The sequence below is a fragment of the Pan paniscus genome, chromosome 1 (genome assembly GCF_029289425.2).
Source record: "Pan paniscus chromosome 1, NHGRI_mPanPan1-v2.0_pri, whole genome shotgun sequence".
NCBI classification, from domain to species: domain Eukaryota; kingdom Metazoa; phylum Chordata; class Mammalia; order Primates; family Hominidae; genus Pan; species Pan paniscus.
The window spans coordinates 88295403-88308182 of NC_073249.2; the positions used below are offsets into that span (position 1 = coordinate 88295403).

General features: G+C 46.4%; 1 non-coding gene across 1 annotated transcript; it reads right to left on the reverse strand.

The window, feature by feature from the left end:
- Nucleotides 1-11911: 11911 nt before the first annotated feature.
- Nucleotides 11912-11982, reverse strand: TRNAG-GCC (transfer RNA glycine (anticodon GCC)). The gene has a single exon. It is a non-coding gene; the product is annotated as a tRNA-Gly (tRNA).
- Between the last annotated feature and the right edge of the window lie 798 nt (nucleotides 11983-12780).

Consider the following 12780-nt stretch of genomic DNA (forward strand, 5'->3'; position numbering starts at 1 on the left):
CATTAAACAGAAGGAAAAATAACCAATCCTGGCAAGCAGATAGACAAAAGGGAAGACTTAGACACCATTGGTGGGAAGGTAAATAAGTACAGACATCATGAAAAATAGCATGGAGATTTCTCAAAACAAAACAAACAAACCCCTGCCCACTCTGATAACTAAAGGTAGAGCTACCATTGAATCCGGCAATCCCACAGCTGGGTATTTATCCAAAGCAAAGGAAATCCAGATATCAGAGGGATACCTGCACCCCTGTGTTTAATGCAGCACTATCCATAATTGCAGAACCATCAAATCAACCTAAGTGTCCATCAGCCAGGAAATGAAAAAAAAAATGTGGCATATATACACCATGGAATACTATTTGGCCATACAAAATAACAAAATCCTTTCATTTGCAGCAACATGGATAGAACTGGAGGTCACAATGTAACATCAAATGAGCCAGGCACAGAAAGAAAGGGCATGTTCTCACTCCTATATGGGAGCTCAAAAAGTTCACCTTGTTGAGGTAGAGAGTAGAATAATAGATACCAGAGGCTGGAGAGGGTGTATGGGTAACTGTGGTGAAGAGAGATTTGTGGCAATTGCCTTGCTCAATTAATTTAAAACAAAAAGGAGATATTGGAGGCTGCACAAATATTTCTTATGATTAGGCATAATTGCAGCCTGTCAGTAACAATATGAACCTGTGACTGCCACAGTTATTACTTGAGACCGTCACTACAGCAGTTACTACTGTTACTGCTTGAGACCATCGCTACAGCAGTTACTACTGTTACTGCTTGAGACCAAAGGTACAGCAGTTACTACGGTTACCACTTGACCATCATTACAACTGAACAAAGGGACAAACACAGAAATAATAAAAAACAAAGAAACGATCTTAAAGAAAGGGGAACTGGGGAAGAAGAAGAGAGCTCCCTGCTTCTAGTGAGCAAAGGCAGCCCCTGAGTTTCTACAGCCCGTCGTATTGATTGGGTAACAAGAGTAAGGAGGATGAGGTAATGATTTGCCGGCTGCTTAACTGATCACAGGTTCATATTGTTACTGACAGGCTTCAATTATGCCTAATCATAAGAAACATTTGTGCGGCCTCCAATATCTCCTTTTTGTTTTTAAATTAATTGAGCAAGGCAATTGCAGGCTATGTAACCCTTAATTGCCGGTTGGTGATCCAGCTTCATTTTTCTTAGCCCTTATTCAAAATAGAGTTGCTCTGGTTTGAATGCTTCTTACATATCTCCCCCTTCCCTTTTACTAGAGGACCCTTAATCCTAAGGGTTGCAGAAGGATGAAGGTCCATCTTCTGCAACTTCTTCATGCTGAATAGAGGTGATTATATTCCTGCCTATTAGGGTCTCTTGTTTTCAGGGTAGAGAGGAGCTCAGTCACAAAGCATTGGTCCGTTAAGCATCGATCGTACCTCTGAGTTCCAGCAAAAGGTGAAACCCTGGTGCTCCAGCAGTTTCTCAGCTTCCTGTGTGGTTTTCCTGATCTGTCCCCATGTTATCGGGGTTAATGTCAGCATGAGTCCGGTTGGTCCTCGTTTCATCTTCGCATTCAAATTCAACTGGTTCATGGCTCATACTGGGGGAACCAGGTCCATGGTTGGGATCCGTGGGTCCTTCCAGTCTCCCATTCCATGGTCATACACACCTTGAGGGCACCCACATGGCTTGTTCATCTTCTGTAAAGACACAAGCATACCCTCATCCCCACGTTAGTAAATCTACTGAAACAAAGGCAAAGGCTCTTGTGGCTGTAGCCAGGAGGCATGCCATTGCTGAGCATTTGTTCTACAAGCTGTAAAACTCAGCTTCTGCCTCTTTGGTTAATTACCTTGGGGTAAAACTTTCCACAGAAGAGACAGGATCTTTCTGATTAACAGAAGACACAGAAAAAGCAAATGAAGACTTAGCCTTCTCATAAATAATCCTCAAGATCTATTACCACGAGAGACCAGTCTCTTGCTCCCATATCCATAAGCCCACAAAGCTTTTCTTCAATCTACACTGCACAAGTGGGTCTGTGAGATGCTATGGGTTGTGACAGATAAATCTCTTAGGTGTGCTTCCAAATCCTGACCTCCTCCTTTCTTCTTGGGTAGACAAGGATACAATTTACAGGGAATAAGCAACAACTGAGCAATACACTCTCCCGTTTCAAAAACCCAAAGATCTTGTGACATTACCACTACCTGAATTTCTCCTTCACAATCAAAATCAACAACTCCTGGGCCTGTAAGTTAAGACAGCTTTTACCAAAATCAATCCCATGTATCTTGTTGGCAAAGATCTCCAAATACCAACGGGAATCTTAGTGAGTTTGTTTCCTCTAGTTAACATAATTTGTTCTCTATCTAGGAGAGCTAATCCTGTGTTTCCAGGTGTTCCCAGGGAGAGGGAATCAATGTGCCTCCGGAAACCCACCCTGAGATGAAGTTGTGGCCTGGACAGGGAATGCCTTCATAGTTTGAGGTACCTGGGTCCAGGCCCCCTTCTCGTTTCCCAACAGGGGGATGCCACTTTGATGAAATTTTGAGTGTCATTGATTAGCCCAGTGTTTTCCACTATTACAAGGAGGGCAAAGTCCTGGTGTTTTTTCTGTTAAGATGGGAACTGTTACAAGATCCCTTTTTCCCAGAGGTCTGGCAGCCTTCTTTTTTGAAGTGTCCAATTTTTCTATACTTATAACATTTTCCCACTTTAGGGCTTGACCCTTGGCTTCTTTTAGATCTGTCAGTTACCAAAGTAGCCATTTCCTGAGTCAATACTGCAGAGCAATGAAGCTCAGTTCCCACCTCTTGACAAGCTCGGAGAAAACCTCCCAAGTCCTCTGCACACCTCACAGGTGCCAGCACACGTTTACAATCCATGAAAGCCAAAGCTAAAGTTAGCCTTTCTGTAGCCATAAAAGATGGTACAAGCCAATTTTCATTCTCCCTGTCCCGTTCACTACTTTCTATAGGTGCTATAGGTGGGGCAAAACAATTATCTTAAACACTGAAATAATGACAAGAAGATGGTATGTACCAAACTACAAACAAAAAAGAGAAAAGAAATAACCAAATTCTTCCTCATGTTACCCTGATTTTTAAAATTCCCATTCTTTGTACCTCTAGGGCACTGACCAGTACCTTTTTAGAGCAATGACCTTATGTTGCTGCCGGCAGACTTGTAACGGGATTTCTCATTTATCTGGTTGGTTTTAGTTTTTTCTGTTCTTTAATTTTTTCTGTTCCAGCAGACCTTCCTCATTCAAGTCCCTATAGGACCCTATCTGTCCCTGCAAATCTCTGCTAGTCTTTGCTAGTCTCTACTTTTGTACCTCTTTGGGGCACTGACCTTATATTCCAAGTCTTTGCTGGTCTTTATCTATCCCTATCTGTCCCTGTCTGTCCCTACCTATCTCTACTTACTTATCTCTACTTACTTAACTCTACTAGAGTGTGTTTCCAAAGAGCTAGAAGACAGCACTTGAGATGTTCCCAACAGGTAGAGATGACAGATACCCACAGGATGGATGTCCTACATCCCCTCACTGGATCACTACACAATCTACACGTTACAGCATATCACAGGAATCTCATTAATATCATGTCCAGATGAAGAAAAACATTATGATGCTAAAAGAGTTGTTTTCACAGCTCCTCCTCCCCAGCACCATAGCCTATGGTCTCAGCTTCTCAAGTTCTGCTGCCATCCCTGCCAAAGCTGCTGACATATGTGGAGCCCAATCATGAACCCTGGGCTCAGGGTCTGGTACGCCTTGGAAAAGAGCTTGCTGGCGTGAGTGGCTCTTGCAAGTGGCCCAACCATTAGGCACAGATCTCTCCCAGCTGAGAGAGAAGCCGCCTGTCAGCCACCAGGCTTGGCTTTGTGGAAGCAGTGCTGCTGGAGAGACCTGGCCCATTCAATGGCCAGATGCAAGTGACAGTGTGTGGTGCTGATGGTAGTGGTCATGATGGTGGTGGTTGTGGTGGGTCCACTGGTGGCCACGATGATACAGGAGGCAGAAAGAAATTATTTAGGCAGATAGTGAAGGTAAAAGAGTCCTCAGCAGAGCTTTCCTTTTAAGAGAAAGCAGCCCAAGAAATTATTTTTTCCTAACAAAGAGCAGCCTAAAACATTGAGCTGCAAACATACATAAGCAAGCTGGAAGCTTGCACAGGGGAATGCCAGCAGCTGTGCCAATAGAAAAGGGCTACCCGGGGGCCAGGCATATCCAACATTCAGGCTCCATCTTCCTTTATGTTTTTTTTGTTACCACATGTACAGTAAAGGAACAGGTGACATGGCCCAGCTCAGGAAGAAGACCCACTTGCATAATAAAAGATTAGGGTGGGAGCGGCCAGAAATTTGCATCCTAGGCAATGGCACACCTAGTCCTAACCAGTTTTTTGCACCCTATGCAAATGGTAGACCTAGTCCAACCAATCTTTAATGCCCCATGTAAATCAAACACTGCCTTCTCACCAGGCATCTATAAAACCCCCTGCATTTCACTGCAGATCTGGAAACTGATTTCTCTGGGACCCCTCTCTCCAGCAGACAGGTATTCTTTTTCTTTCACCCATTAAACTTCTCCTCTTAACCTCATTCTCCGTGTGTTCACGTCCTTGATTTCCTTGACTGTGAGACAACGGACCTTGAGGCCATTTCATTGTGGGGGCCCATCTAGGATCCAAAGTAGATTCATCAGAAGCGTGAGGATAGGAGCAGACTCCAAATGTTTACTTTCATTTCAGGGCCTTCTGCCCTCAATTTTAAAATTAAACTAAAAACTGAGTGTCTGATGGCCAGTTTAAAACCTTTAAGGTGGCCATGGATCTCAAGACTCAGATGACACACTTGGTGGGGGGATCTTGGCAAACACCCCAGTGGCCTCAGAGTGCTGGGAAAGTTGGCTCTGTTTAAACCAGTTTCCTTTCATGGAGATCCTAGCTGTCATGTGGGGCTGGAAAAGGTCCAGAGGCAACTGATGGTTCCAGGCAAGGGCCACACCCCCGTATTACCTGAAGGCTTCTGGAGTAACCCAAGCCTCCAACTGCCACACTGTTGGGTGTCAGCAACAGGATCTCCAGCTTTTCCTATGGCAATTTTCCTGCTTTCTTGTCCGTAATCACCATGTCTCTTATCCAGTCTCTGTATGCAATGCTGTGGGAATTCATACAGCTCAGGAAAATAATCCTGTTAGTCAAGATCAACAAATGCCATCGTAACCAGGAATATAGCTAAAGGGAATGCCATTTTTGTGATTTTTCTAGGAACAAAAAGTTTCGCACCACCACCCCACCCTTGCCCCCAGTGAACATCTCTCTCTCCCCCCTTGGTTTGGAGAGCACATGGTATTTAAACAGCGCCACCTAGTGGAATAGAAATCCTCTCCATGAGCCATCTTGGCAAAGCCCTTTACTGAAACACTCTATTTTCTAATTCTTCTCCCTTTTTGCTCCCCTCTACTAGAGACCAGGCTGTATGTCCCATCTATGAATAGGAAAACTCAACAATAAGAGAAAAATGTCCTCCAAAACAAAATTTTAGCCCCAATACTGTTACATCAGCAGAAAAACCACCATTCGGTCCCTACAATCTTTTAAGACACCTATTTTCCTCCAACTAAAATGGTACTTAAATAATAAGGAGATTTTATGTCCAGAAGTTAACCACAACCGCATGCCTAAGAATAAATGCTTTATTCTTAGGCCACAATAGCAGATTATAGAACTCAACTAAGTACATTCCCTCCATTAATGGGCCTTGCCAAATACAACTGTTACATAGTCTTTCCTGAGGTCCATCTATCGGGGAGCCATACAGATCACACAAGTCTAGGAAGTCAAAGGGAAATCACAAGCGGACTAGAGTCGCATGGGTGAGCATGACTAACTCCATCATTTGGCTCCTCTGGATCCATGGCTGCAGGTCATACCTGCATCCATGGGTGGCACCTTTAGTGGATGCCAGGGCCCAGGGAACCAAGGAGGGAAAACAGTTGGGAGCATGCCCCCACTGTCTTCCTCTCAACCTTGGGCCATTCCAAAGGAAGGAGGAACAAAGGTCTCCTTTTGAGTGTATTCTAAAGCACTGAGACTCCTTTGACCCTGAAACTCTGCTTTTGCACAAGCGCAGGGCCTTCTTATTAGACTTTTTCAAGCACTGCACAATCGACCCAGTTATTTTAGTAGTCATATCAGGCAGGCCCAAAGGGAATGATTCCCCAAAATTAGAGAAGCAACTCCTGGGGGAACCATCTGAGGCAGTGATTGAGTGTCCTGGCCCTTTTTGTCCCCCTTATTCAGAACCCCCTCCAACATTTTCATCAGCCCCTCCAGTTCTACCATCTCCACAACTCCCCACTCTCCCAACTTTGTTCTTACCCCTACATGAAATGCCCAGTGAAGGTGATGCCATCTTAGGGTTCAAGTTCTCTTCTCATTACAGGACCTTCAGCAAATGAAGGGAGACTTAGGCTGATTCTCTAATGACCCTGGTAGGTATATATAAGCTTTCCAAAATTTAACTCAGGTGTATGACCTCACATGAAGGGACATTATGCTGCTCTTAAGCCAAACCCTAACCACAGCTGAAAAAGTCAGCTCTGCAGACAGCAGAGAAGTTTGGAGATGAGGAATATGTCTCCTATAGTAGGCCAAAAAGGAAAAGAGAAAATATGGAAGGCAAAGAAATAGGGGAATCATCATTCCCAATAGGAAGAGAGGTGGTACCTCTTGACAACCCTGAATGGAACTCCAGTGACTCCAAAGATGAATGGAAAAGGAAACACTTTTTAATGTGCATATTGGAGGGCCTACAAAGAAGTAGGGCCAAATCTCTTAATTACTCTAAACTGTTCATGAATAGACAAAAAGCCAGATGAGAATCCCTCGGCCTTTATGGAAAAGCTGAGAGATGCACTAATAAAACACACCTGCTTATCCCCTTATTCAGTCGAGGGATAGCTCATCCTAAAGAACAAGTTTATTACACAGGCAGCTCCCAATATTAGAAGGAAACTGCAGAAGCAGGCTATAGGACCAGATAGGATGTTGGAAAACCTCCTGAGAGTGGCCACCTCGGTCTTTTATAATAGGGACCAGGAAAAGGCCCAGGAGAAAGAGAGAAAACACTAGAGAAAGACAGAGTTTCTAGTAGCTGCTTTGCAAGCTTGCAAAGTCCAGGATCCCCAAGGTGCATCCACTAGTGGCTACCAGTGTGGCAAGTAAGAGCACTTTAAGGAAGATTGTCCAGGCAGCAAGAAGAAGCCACCTCAACCCTGTCCAGCTGATATCAGGGACCACTGGAGATTAGACTGTCCCCAGAGATAGCGGTCACTGGGTTCAGAACCAATCTCACAGAAGCTCCAACAGGACTGATGGGTCCCAGAGTTGAAACCCCTGGCTCCAGAGGCTCAAACTTCCATTTCTGTTCAGGAGCCCCAGGTGATTCTGGAAATTGAAGGAAGGAGGGTGGACCTCCCTCTGGACACTGGATCCAGTCTCTCTCTCTTCTCCTTTCCAATCCAGGCCTCCCATCTTCCCATAGCATGACCATGATGGGCATCTCAGGAAAGATTCTAACCTAATATTTTTCTCAGCCCATTACTTGCAGTTAAGGGGACCTATTATTTACACATGTCTTCCTAATTGTGCCTGAAAGTCCCACTCCTTTACTAGGTAGAGACAATTTAGTTCACATGGCCACCAGCATCCTTATAGCCCCAGAAGAAACTCTTTGTCTTCCCCTGGTGGAAGCTAATATTAATACAGAAGTATGGGCAACTAAAGGAAGAATAAGGTCGAGCTTTAACCACTAGGCCGGTCCAGATCAACCCTAAGGATCCTACTTATTTTCCTAACCAGAGACAATATCTTCTAAAGTCGGAAGCTAGGAAAGGGCTATAAGCCATTATTAATAACCTGAAAATGCAGGACCTCCTCAAACCCTGTAAAAGCACCTGAAACACCCCAATATTAGGAGTACGAAAACCCAATGGGGATTGCAGACTAGTTCAGGACCTCTGCCTCATTAATAGGCCATAGTCCCAATTCATCCAGTGGTCTCTAATTCCCATGCCTTACTAACTCAAATACCTGAGGGAACTAAATGGTTCACAGTCCTAGATCTAAAGGATGCCTTTTTCTGTATACCATTATATCCTAACTCTCAATACCTGTTTGTCTTCTAAGTTCTGGCCAAACAACCTAGTTAACATGGATGGTGCTGCCTCAGGAATTTCAATATAGTCCTCACTTGTTTGGAAAGGCACTATCAAAGGACCTCTCTGAGTTTTCTCATCCTCAGGTCAGGGTCTCAAAATATGTAGATGACATCCTGCTCTGTGCCCCAACTGAGGAAGCTTCTCAGGAAGACACAGAAGCTCTTCTTAATTTCCTAGCTGACAAAGGATATGAGGTTTCAAAATCCAAGGTGCAGCTTTGCCAAACCTCAGTGAAGTACCTAGGTTTACTGTTGTCTGAAGGGACCAGAGCATTAGGGGTAGAAAGGATTGAACCCATTTCTTCCTTCCCCCTTCCTAAGACCCTCAAGCAACTAAGAGGATTTTGGTACATGACAGGATTTTGCAGACTATGGATACCTGGGTATGGTGAGATAGCTCACCCCTGATAACACCTCATAAAAGAAACTCAGCTGGCTAAAACTCATTTCCTGACCTTGGAACCTGAAGTTTAAAAGGCCTTTAACCAGCAAAAACAAGCCTTACTTAAGGCACCAGCCCTCAGCCTTCCCATAGGGAGGGTCTTCAATCTTTATATATTAGAAAGGAAGGGAATGGCACTGGGAATTTTAACTCAAGCCTAAAGATCATCTCAACAACCAGTGGGCTACCTGAGTAAGAAACTTGATTTGGTAGCTAAAGGATGGCCAGCATGCCTCCGAGCAGTAGCAGCAGTGGTCCTGCTGGTACCAGAGGCTACCAAATTATCCCTGGGAAATGGCAGAACTCTTTATACCTCCACGTAATGTAGTAGGATTGCTGTCCTCTAGGGGAAACCTTTGGCTAATGGACAGACAGCTCTTTAAATATCAGGCTCTGCTGTAAGAAGGGCCTATAATCCAGTTAAAAACTTGCTCTCACCTAAACCCAGCCGCTGTCCATCCCTAGGAAACTGGGAAACCTAAAGATAACTGTGAGCAAGTTGTGGTACAGACCTCTGCAGCCAGGGAGGATCTCAGGGAAACCCCTCTAGAAGATACAGATTGTACTCTCTTCAAGGATGGAAGTTCCTTTGTGGAGCAAGAACTCCATCGGGCAGGATATGCAGCAGGCACTCTAAATATTATGGAACGTGTGTCTTTCTCTCTCCAGGCACAAGCACACAACTAGCTAAACTGATATTTCTTACAAGAGCACTAGAATTAAACAAGGGAAAGGTAGCTAACATTTAAACTGACTCCATGTATGCTTTCTTAGCTCTTAATGCACATGCTGCCATTTGGAAATAAACACACTTTCTTAACACTAATGGCTGTACTTATTTTTCTTCCTGAGATAGGTTTCTAAGTATTCCCTTTTATTGACCTCCTCTCCAAATTCAGTTAGTTTCCCTTCTGGTTAATGATAGCCATCCTAGCTGGGATAAAATGACACCTCATCGTGGTTTGGATTTACATTCCCTGATGATTGGACATACTGAGCATTTTCTTCATATACCCGTTAGTTGGCCATTACTATGTGTTTATTGTACACATTCTAATAAGATTAGGTGGTGTGCACAGGTGCCAGCAGTTGCCTGTTTGCACGTGTGTCTGTGCCTATATTTGTGCAAGGCAGAGTTCCTGCATGTATGCAAGCTCCCACTTACAGTTGACAAGTTTAAGTTTCTCACCTATTCTGGATGTGAAAATGAATCTTGAGAAGTCCCAAGAGTTAGACCAACCTGGCAACGGATGTTGAAGCACGGAGATACAGGAGCTCCTGGGGAAAACCCAACAGCCAAGCAAACCAAAGCATGTGTGGAAAGTCAGGGTTCAAGATAGATATCTAGGTGACATTTATTTCCCATTTCTTCACCTACTCTATCTTCTCTCCAAATGGCAAGGAACATAAGGAGATGGCACCTATCTGCAACACCTATATTTGCTGTGGAATTTCTTCCCATCCCCTCCTTGGAACAGATCAGCCCAGCTCTCCAACCCTCTATTTATCCCTGCATTGATCTTGTTGTGGGGCTGATTCCCTCACTAAAAAGCAGAGCTCAGTCGACTTACTGCCAAAACACTCTTTAGGGTCAAAGTAGACGCCCAACCAACTGCACAAACCTGTCCCGTGCCATTCGTGGGATCTTGGCACAGTTGGATCACCCGCAGAGACCAGACCCGATCAGGGATAGAGATGTTTGCCATCCCCACGGGAGGCTAGCTTGCTTGCCAGCGTGATGTGGGTGGATGTCAACGGGTGACAGTGATGGACGAAGGTGTCCACTCCCGTGGCTGGAGTCCACCCCACACTGGGGCAAGGGGCTGAAACCAAAGAAAGGACAGAAGCATGCCACATGCTGGGAGGTGGGAGAAAGAGTCCAGAGTGTCCAGGGGGTGCACAGGCTGACTAGCAAGATCTGGGACCGAGGCTGTCCATCCAGAAGGAGGTTGGTCACATGCCTAGGGCATTGGGGCATGTTCCAAACTGCCTGTGCTGGCTACCTGTGCGGTATGAGGGATGCCAGCTGGTGACACAACCTGAAGCAGGCCAGGACTGGGGGATGTGAGTCATGTGAGACAGGGTCATTGACTGCAAGAGGGAGAGTTGCCTGAGAGAGAGACACTGAGAGTGAGAGAGAAAAACACTGAGAGAGAGAGAGTGTGTGTGTGTGTGTTTGTGTGTGTGTCTGTGTGTGAGTGAAAGGGCAGATGGGGTGAGACAAAGGCAGGGGAGGGAGGGCTGAGCCTGAAGGCTGGATGGAACAGTACTTTTTCAGAGGGTTGGTCTGGGAAGGAATGAAGTCTGTGTGGACAAAGGGAACCCCCGCCAGCGAGACTGGGATGCTGCTTGGGCTAGGCTGTCAGAGTATGGAGTGGGGCTGGGGTGAGGTGGCAAGCAGCCCAGGGTGGGAGAGACATCGTGACAGAGTGACTGGAGGCGACATCCCACGTCCCAAAGGGCTAGGGAATGCAATTGGACCCGAGACATAAGTAAGCCGTCTTCAGGATGCACATTCATGTCTCAGGCAGGTGTCTGGGGCTGAGATGAAAAGAGGTCCAAGGGAGAGAAACAAGGCAGCATCCTCGACTAAAGTGGTGGATTGGGGTTAGGTTGGGGGACGCGACATGGTGGTGGTGCCGGCAGAATGAGGGGAGAGAGTGTGGAGTAGCTGGAACACGTTGAATATAGATGGTGCACATGCCACGTGCACACTCACGTGGTCGCGTTAAGGACTGTGTGACCAACTAGGGGAAAGTGATGAGTTACTCCCCGGAGTCGCATCTTCCTTGCTACTGGAAGGGCAACCATGGCATCATTTTCTGGATGTGGGGAGCCAGCGAGGGGGAGAGAGAGAGAGAGAAAGAGGTCGAGGTGATGAAATGTGAAGAGAAGAGGTGGGGCAAGTGGCTACAAGCCCGTGGTGCCGCGGTATTCCTTGAAGTGAAATGCATCGGGCAGAGGCGGTGGCAGGGCAATGAACAGAAACAGGACCAGGAGGCTGCCAAGGGCTGGTGTCTGGTGCACTATTGTGTTTGGAGGGATTGTTGTTACCCAGGTGGGGGGGTGGGGTATAGCCTCATCTTTAAGTCAGTCAAGAGAGGCATGGAAGAAAGGGCAGAGGGGCGTCGTGCGTGGGAGCGCAGCCAGTGCAGGACAAGCTCGCATGCCCCGAGTGTAAGGAGGCAGCAGAGGCGAGCGCAGCTACGCCTTGGTGCTGCTGCAGCACCAAAATGGGAACGCGTGCTGCATGGGCCAGGAATCAAACCTGGGCCTCCTGCGTGGCAGGCAAGAATTCTACCACTGAACCACCTATGCACTGATGGCAAATGCCAATGGAAGCTGGCACAGCAAAGCTCGCCACCAGCCACCCTTCACTGGTCACAACCTGCCATGGGCCTCCGTCCCATTGGAGCATCCACAAAAGACTGGCCCAATGTGACGAGCAGAAGGGGAGGCTCTCGTCACGTCGAGGTACCTGGGGCACAGCACAGAGGGAGAGCAGAGGGAGAGAGGCCGACTCGTCCCATCTTGCGCTTTCTCAGCTGCCCAGGGCCGAGAGAGTGACCGCCAGGGTCACCAGGGAAAGTGTGTCCAGAATTGGTGGGTTCTTGATCTGGCTGACTTCAAGAATGAAGCCACAGACCCTCATGGTGAGTGTTACAGTTCTTAAAGATGGTGTGTCCAGAGTTTGTTCCTTCAGATGTTCAGATGTGTCTGGAGTTTCTTCCTTCTGGTGGGTTTGTGGTCTCTCTGACTTCAGGAGTGAAGCTGCAGACCTTCCCTGTGAGTGTTACAGCTCTTAAAGGTGGCACGTCTGGAGTTGTTCGTTCCTTCTAGTGGGTTTGTGGTCTCGCTGGCTCCCGGAGTGAAGCTGCAGACCTTTCTGGTGAGTGTTACAGCTCTTAAAGGTGGCGGCATGGACCCAAAGAGTGAGCAGCAGCCAGATTTATTGCCAAGAGTCAAAGAACAAAGCTTCCACAGTGTGGAAGGGGACCCGAGCGGGTTTGACCCCACCTGCATCCTGCTGATCAGTCCATTTTACAGAGAACTCATTGGTCCATTTTACAGAGAGCTGATTCATCCATTTTACAGAGAGCTGATTGGTCTGTTTTG